Source organism: Meleagris gallopavo, chromosome 1, assembly GCF_000146605.3.
Source record: "Meleagris gallopavo isolate NT-WF06-2002-E0010 breed Aviagen turkey brand Nicholas breeding stock chromosome 1, Turkey_5.1, whole genome shotgun sequence".
Classification (NCBI taxonomy): domain Eukaryota; kingdom Metazoa; phylum Chordata; class Aves; order Galliformes; family Phasianidae; genus Meleagris; species Meleagris gallopavo.
The window spans coordinates 91831471-91839401 of record NC_015011.2 but is presented as its reverse complement, the minus strand read 5'-3'; the positions used below and the strand labels follow the sequence as shown (position 1 = coordinate 91839401).

General features: G+C 38.2%; 1 long non-coding RNA gene across 1 annotated transcript; it reads right to left on the bottom strand.

Annotated features, from left to right (window-relative positions):
• Positions 1 to 577: 577 nt before the first annotated feature.
• On the bottom strand, positions 578 to 6666 carry LOC116216291. Its single transcript, XR_004158776.1, has 3 exons — positions 6537 to 6666; positions 2389 to 2486; positions 578 to 1835 (listed from the first exon to the last, which is right to left on the bottom strand). It is a non-coding gene; the product is annotated as an uncharacterized LOC116216291 (long non-coding RNA).
• Between the last annotated feature and the right edge of the window lie 1265 nt (positions 6667 to 7931).

Sequence of the window (7931 nt, the reverse complement as noted above, 5' to 3'; positions counted from 1 at the left end):
AATTTAGGTTTATTCAGCTGCAATTTAGGTTTATTCAGAATATGATTGATCTCAGTTGAAGGGAAAGGTATAGATTAGGAATCAAGTAAGAGAAGTATTCTTCCAGCCCACTTAAAGATTCATTTCACAATATGAAAAAATAGCAGCAAGTTTGCATTAAGTAACAAAAAAACAAGTGAAAATCAAATGTGTGCAAAACTTTAAAGCTATGAAATTCAAATCTCATTTGCTTTTTCTTAAGATCTAAAAATTGGGTACTAAGTCATCCATTAAGTGACATCCTGACAGCTCTCTGGATTTAAAACATATGGAGAAATCCAAAAGTTGACTGACTAAATTTTATTTACTCTCAGAAATGTCACTTCTGATCTGAAGCCAACCATGGAGTACATTAAAGAGAAAGAGATCTGGCTGAGGAAGCTGTGGATAATTCAGGTGAAAATAGTTAATGGAACATAAGCTTGAATAAGTTTATTCTGCATCAGCAAAAATAAAATAAAACTTACAATAAAGAAAGCCTTCTAAAAGTATAAAATGGAAAAAAAATCCTAAAGAAACATATTATTCATAATTTCTTTTTTTTTTTCCCCTCCTCTCTGAGATTATGTAAAATACCCATTTAGTGACATGTCTAGTCTCCATATATCATTTATTTAGTGGAGAAAGGCTTTTTATCTAATGTAAAAATATTTTTATATACATAGAGGGGAAGTAATTATTTTGGTGACCTCTCCTATTCATCTAAAAAGAAAAATTGGATGCACAATAAACATATAATTTTTGTCTCTTCTATAGGAACAAATTATTCTACTTGCCCTTTAACAATACATTGTGACTCTTTCACCATCAGCTTATGCAAACAGCTGAGGGAATTCTACTAATTAACTACAAGTTATGAACTAACAATTCAGCTGTCAGCTTGCTTCTTCTTTAAAACAAACAAACAAAAAATACATCAGAACATTCAAATCCTCCTGTTGCCTTCATCTTGTATTTCTTGAGGAAAACTGAGATATTTAAGATCCAGAATAAATATTGATAGTACTAGCTTCTAAAAGCTAATGATTGATGCAGGCCCCATGATGCTGGAAGTGAATACCAGAATACTCCAGCAAACTAAGCCATTTGATTTCCTATCCTCTACACTGCCAATAATGCAAATACAATGATTTCATTTATATAAATAACTGCTGCTGTTCAAAGATAATGGAAGCTTAAGCTACTCAGTGTGCAGTAGGCCACTTAAAGAAGCAAAATAAAAATAAATCATGCTGTAGAAGTACGGAAGAGCTGTGCAATCACATGGTTACCCTTACAAAGAGAGGGACTGCGATTTCTGGCTACTGGAGCAAGCACAAAGATGAACAGATAACTACATGGATAAACAAATGTTCTTATATAATTAGGACACAGGCAACTAGCCCATAGAATAGATCTGTACAACCTTGAATGTAACAGGTTTTCTTTTTTTTGTTATTTTTTTTTTAACTTTACTTTCAATGGCTGCATGTACTAGATAAACTCATGCTACTCACAGGCAGTGACTAGAACAAACGAGCTGGTTCAAAGGGCCATTGTGAGACTCTCAGTTATTTATATAGGAGTACCATTTTTCCTTTGTATGCCGAATTCCATCTCTAATCCAAAGCAATTGCTCTGAGGTGCCAGACTTACATGCAGCATGACAGCCAGCAACAGCAAATAACAGCAGTGCCTGCTTCCTCCAGATACTAAATGCTGCTGGACAGAAAGCTCACAGTGTATTCTGCCTGTGGTCCACGATTCCAGCAGCAGTTGTAACCTCAGACTCTATTCCTCAAAGAAGCACAGTTATTCTGTAAGAAAAAGAGCAGTAAGGAGATAAAAGTAATGCAGATTAATTCAATACAGAAAACAGTAGGGAGTTTATGTCTACAGTTTTGGACAGTTCTGAATGCTGAATTTTTTCCCTGCCATCACATCAAAGATGTAACAGACGATCACCAAGCTGTCCGTGAACTACCGCAGTTTGCAGCACAGAGTAAATGGCATCAGATGGTGATTTGTACTGAGGTTATTCACACTCTGCAGCTAAGGGTGGTTAATTCCTCAGCCATCTCACACTACTCATCCTCTAGTAAAAATCCAGGGGACAGCATGAATGGAAGCACGTACTGGTAATATTTTTAGAATCTTCTGTTTGTCAGGGGCTCATAGGATACACCATGCTCTTAAAGTAGCCAAAATACTAAGAAAATGGTGAATGAATCATACATCTGTTTCTATGACTGCATGCCTGTAGCATCACTAGCTCTTACCCAATGTTAGAAGTATTAAATATTGGAAACCATTTAAGAGTGTTAAAGGTTCAAAACTCTGTGGGGGAAAAATGGTCATGCTGGTACCCACCTTTCACCGGTAGATACCTCGGCCTCTGAAAGACCAGTGTCAGGTGGACATCCTCTTGAAAATTCTCAAACAGAACTCTGCCATTGGCTCTCATCTGCCTGTGGGAGGAATAGCTTATTGTAGTACCACAAATGAAACAACCCCTAGGAGCTTGTAAAGAAAGCCCGAATTTAGGATTATCAGTGCTCTCATAAGATAATGCATAGAAGGACAAAAGTGAGTCATGAAATTATCGATGAACTGTTCAACACTGCCAGCGAACTACTATTTCATAGGAAGACATGACCAAACAAGAATAACGAAGTGTTCTTGAGCTCTTGAAATTTGATCACTTTCTCCCAACATCAAATATACAAAGACACCTTAGATTAATCAGACCTCAGAGACTTCTTTCATACAAATATAATTAAGAAAGGATTGTCCATCTCCAGGCAGAGGTGGAGATGAGCACAAGGACATGATGCAGCATCTCCTTTTCAGAGGAATCAGGGGCACTGGGGCAACTGTCTGCACAGTTGACCTGGGCATCTCTCTAAGGCTTGGAAAAAGCTTTCCTTGCTAATGCACAACTCTGAAGCCTGAGTCAAAATGGTTGAAAATTAGTACAGCAGCACCAGGTATGCTGCCGTTATCTCAGTAAAGGTGCTCTTCCCAAATCTTAAATATTTTTTTAACTAGCAGAGGTCGTGACCAACCATGCCATTATGCCAGTTAAAGCAGTAAGAAACAGCTGGGCTCATATGTGTTTAACATGGGAGGGAGAGAAAGATACCAGAAGTCAGCATCAGTGATCAAAGCACAACTGCTTATTTGTTCAGTAAAAGTTCTTGGGTTTTGGTCATTTATTTGAAGCATTGTCATCAGCTGTGACCTAGGAAAAGTCACATCTTTGCTTCATGCCTTTGCCTTCCCACCTGTGAAACATCTTGAGAGCTGCTGCTTATCTCCAACTGCTATGCCTACATATCATTACTGTATCCTTCCGTCTTTTGTAATTAAACGTGGCGAATGTAAATTTGATTTAAGACTCTGTTTTAAGTCAATCACATATTTCAATAGAAGCATAACATTTATTTTTAAAGAAACACTTGAGTTCTTTCCTGCTAATCATATAACACGTAACTGCTCCCCATTAATGTCACTGTGATACGGAATATACTTTCCACCATTTTCCTTTTAATTATTGCAAGACTTCCACATAATAAACTGAGACAACGTATTGATGGGACAAGCCCTTTAAATGATGAGACATAAGAAATATTAATTACAACTTAAAAGTCCCCAGCAGAACTTATTTGCTATAAATACTGTCTGACTTCAAAAGCTGAACAAAGGCCAGTATTATGCAACAGTCAATTAATTACACATATACACAGATACAGTTGTTAATCAATTTGCCTATGGATAGAGCAACTCTCAGATTGAAATACTGACTCAAGTGTTAGCATTCATATATTTTTCCAGGAATTAATATATTAGTTCATACAAGCCACCTAATTACATCACAGATTATTATTTTCTCTGATATAGCACTGTGTACATTATATATGGAGTTCTCATTTTCACACTTTTACAAACTGTGCTTAGCTATGCGGCAAAACTTTAAATCCTCCAGAAAGGCAAATATCTTTTCTCTGTTTTCTGTAGAACATGACAAATTTTATTGTTAGCTTGAACGGGACTGTAAAATAGCATGCCTGTCACAAGTAAATCAACAGTGTGCCCTTCTTAAAACATGCTATGAAAATGTTCAGCAAACCTCTGTCTTAATTTCAAGTGCTTTTAGGAACAAGTAATTCATTTTCCAAAGAAATGATTCCACAGGTAAAGAAGTTTTTTGCCAGTTTTTTGAAAGAGATTTTAATTACCTTCCTTTAATCAATTCTTGTACGTACACACTGCAAAGCAATTTATGAGGTTTACGGAGTTTGCAGCATAGCTCACAAAATAAATCATCCCTTTTGCAAGGTATTTACCTTGCCTACTACTGACTTGGAACAATGATTTCTTGTATTGTTTTTATTTATTTAAAAGAAAAATGAAAAACACAGAGATGTGGTCTTCTGGTACCAATAACAGCAGCGTGGTCCAGGGTTTAGGGCATGTGGTCAGAAGAGGATAACTGGGTTTTCTTCCCAGCTACACCAGGTAATCAGTAGGAAACAGACCAGTCTCATTATCTGCCATTCAGAATTTGCACTGATGTGTAAACAAGTCCTTTTCCATTTTCATTATTATTATTATTACTATTAGGAGAACAGGAAAAACAAAAACTTCCAGTTGGGAACAAAATGTTAGGTGACTGCTTTACAGAGGGCCAGACACTGCCCTGTGTTATGACAGTATATCTGTACATCAGAATGAGTAAAATCCAGCAGTTTCCAACCATGGTCATAACTTTTTGTGGAGAGAATGGGAAGGAAAGACAAGTGACTAAATCTGTATGAAAAAAATGCATACGTTTGAATTACAGAAGCACCTATAAGTCCCCGGAAATGTCAGTAGAAAACTGCCTCTGTTCCGATGTGTTACTCAGATGGATAGGATTGGGAAAAAAGGAGTAATCCTAGGACTATTTAATTCACTGTTCTTAGCTGGGTGTTTTTTTTGTTTTGTTTTGTTTTTTTTAAACCAGACATGAAGGCCATTTTGTGGACAGTCAGAGCACAGAATACAGTAACGGTAAAGCATTAATCATACTGAACAACTGGCTGCTCTTGGGGGTCCTAAAATTTTGTGTCCTAGAAGGATGACACAGCAGTAAGAAGGTTTTTTTGTTTTTTTTTTTAATCATGTCATTACCTCACTTAACGTGTACTAGAAGAAATACCACTAGGAACATTTGCAATACTAACTATAACAAACTGATGATTTCTAGCACTGCAAGCAGAACAATGGAAGATACTGACTGTATTCCTTGGCAGATGTATGTCCTCCTGATACTTAGCTCATGACCCTGTGAAATTCTTGTACAAGTGAAGATTAGAATAGGCATAAATATAACAAGTGACAGGAAAAACATCAACAAAGCTGGTACAAGAGTGTGGTATGAACTGTACATTTATGCACATCTCCCAAAAAATTGTATATTAAGAATAGTGTTAGCACTTTCTGAAAACTTTAAGGCATTCCCATTGAAAAAAAAAATTCAGAGACAGAGACTCATAATGACATTTCATAGAATTAGAGAATCGCCAAGGCTGGAAAAGACCACAGGATCACCCAGTTCAACCATCCACTAGTAGCTCAGACTAAACCATGTCCCTCAACACAAAATCCAAACATTCCTAGAACACCTCCAGGGTCAGTGACTCCACCACTTCCCCAGGCAGCCCATTCCAGTGCCTGACCACTCTTTCAGAGAAGTAGTATTTCTTAACATCCAGTCTAAATCTCCCCTCGTGCAGCTTGAAGCCATTCCCTCTAGTCCTATTACCAGTTACATGAGAGAAGAGGCCGACCCCCAGCTCACTACAATCTCCCTTCAGGTAGTTATAGAGAGCCCCCTCTTCTCCAGACTGAACAATCCCAGCTCCTTCAGCTGCTCCTCATAAGGCCTGTGCTCCAGACCCCTCACCAGCTTTGTCGCCCTTCTATGAACACGCTCCAGGGCTTCAATGTCTTTCTTGCAGTGAGGGGCCCAAAACTGGACACAGTACTCAAGGTGCGGCCTCACCAGTGCTGAGTATGGGAGGACAATTACTTCCTCCATTCCTGCTGGCAACACTGTTTCTGATGCAAACCAGGGTGCCACCTGGGCACACTGCTGGCTCACGTTCAGCTGAGCATCAATCAATACCCCCAAGTCCATTTCCTCTACCGTCTTCCAGCCACTCTGCCCCAGGCCAGTAGCATTGCCTGGGGTTGTTGTAGGCGAAGTGCTGAACCTGGCATTTGGCCTCGCTGAACCTCATCCCATTGGCTTCAGCCCAGCTATCCAGCCTGTCCAGATCCCTCTGTAGGGCCTTGCTACCCCCAGGCAGATCCACACTTCCAGCCAACTTGGTCTAATCTGCAAACTTACTGAGGGCGCACTCAATGCCCTCATTCAGGTCATCAATAAAGATATTGAAGAGGACAGGCCCCAGCACCAACTCCTGGGGAACACCACTTGTGACAGGTTACCAGCTGGATTTAGTTCCACTTACCACCACTCTGGGCCTGGCCTTCCAGCCAGTTCCTTACCCAGCCAAAAATGTACCTGTCCAAGCCAGGGGCTACCAGATTCTGCAGTAGAATTTCTTCTTAGTTCTTCACCCTGGCACTAATTAGTGGGAGATATTTGCATTGAAACAATCCCTTTTTCTTCTTCATTCATTTGATCAGCTGCTTATCCCTCACCTGGAGCCGTAATCTCTTGTCTGTTGCTTCATAATCTTCTGCATTGCTAAAAGGATTAGGTATCCAGGTGAAGCATAAACAGCAGGAACAGATGATCACATAAGAAACAAAAACTATTCTGACTTTTCAGGTGCCAATTTCCCCAGTGGTAATTAAAAATTAAGTAAAAATGAACCCTAACCACCACCACCCCTCAGGAAGTTAAGCAGCAACCCTGTAAACTTACAGAAGAAAACAAAGGAAGAAAAACAAACAAACCCCTTTAGGATACAACTTTTTAACTAACTCTCATTACAATTAAAGCTGCATGAAACTGCAGAATTTGTAGTAGAATGTATAAGAAGATTATAAAAAAGAGAGAGAGAGAGATGATTCTAAAGTTTTATCAAAACTGCTGCAAACGTTTACAGTACAAATATACACTATCCTTAAAGTAGATATTTTTTTGTTTGTTTTAGCTTCCTAAAAGAGAATGGTAAAGCTGAACTAGTTTCAGAAAGATTACACTTTTATTCTGCAGTTTTCAGTGGGCAAAATTGAAACTGGCTATTTACAAACCATACTTATTTCTTTCATAAAATTATACAGTGTTCCATGCAGACAAATTTCTTTTTCTTTTTTAAGTCAATACACCTATTGAATAGTTCACCATAACTTTTCGCTGCAATTGAAAGAAAGGCTCTGATTAATTGTGCTCATGAAAAATGCAGAGAGAAATATTTCTAAAATTCAATTTGCTTTTCAAAAGATTAGGGTCTAAATCTAGCCAATTCACACTCTTTCAACCCACCCACTTTATCTAATATATAAGTGTTTTGTTTTGTTCTTTCCTGTTATATTTTTCCTTCTACTAGACTTTTGATATTAAGCTGAAGCAGGGCCGCTGCTAAGACACTGCACAAATGGGAATCTTTCAAGAATTGAATTGCGTACAATTGTGAGAAAATATGAAAATATTTTGAAAAGTGTTACACTTTTTTTTTTGAAGCATAGTTATGCAATGACTTCTACAAAAATGGAACAATGACAGATGAATATGGCTTTCTGACTATTCAGCTGTTCTTTGTTGTGACGATGGAGAAGTCTCCCTCCTAAGCAGACAGACCGACAATTCATCCAGTAGACACAGCCACTGGAGAAGAAAAAGGAAAGTCAAGCTGCTCAAAAACACATACATCTTCATATTTTCCTTCTTCCCTGCA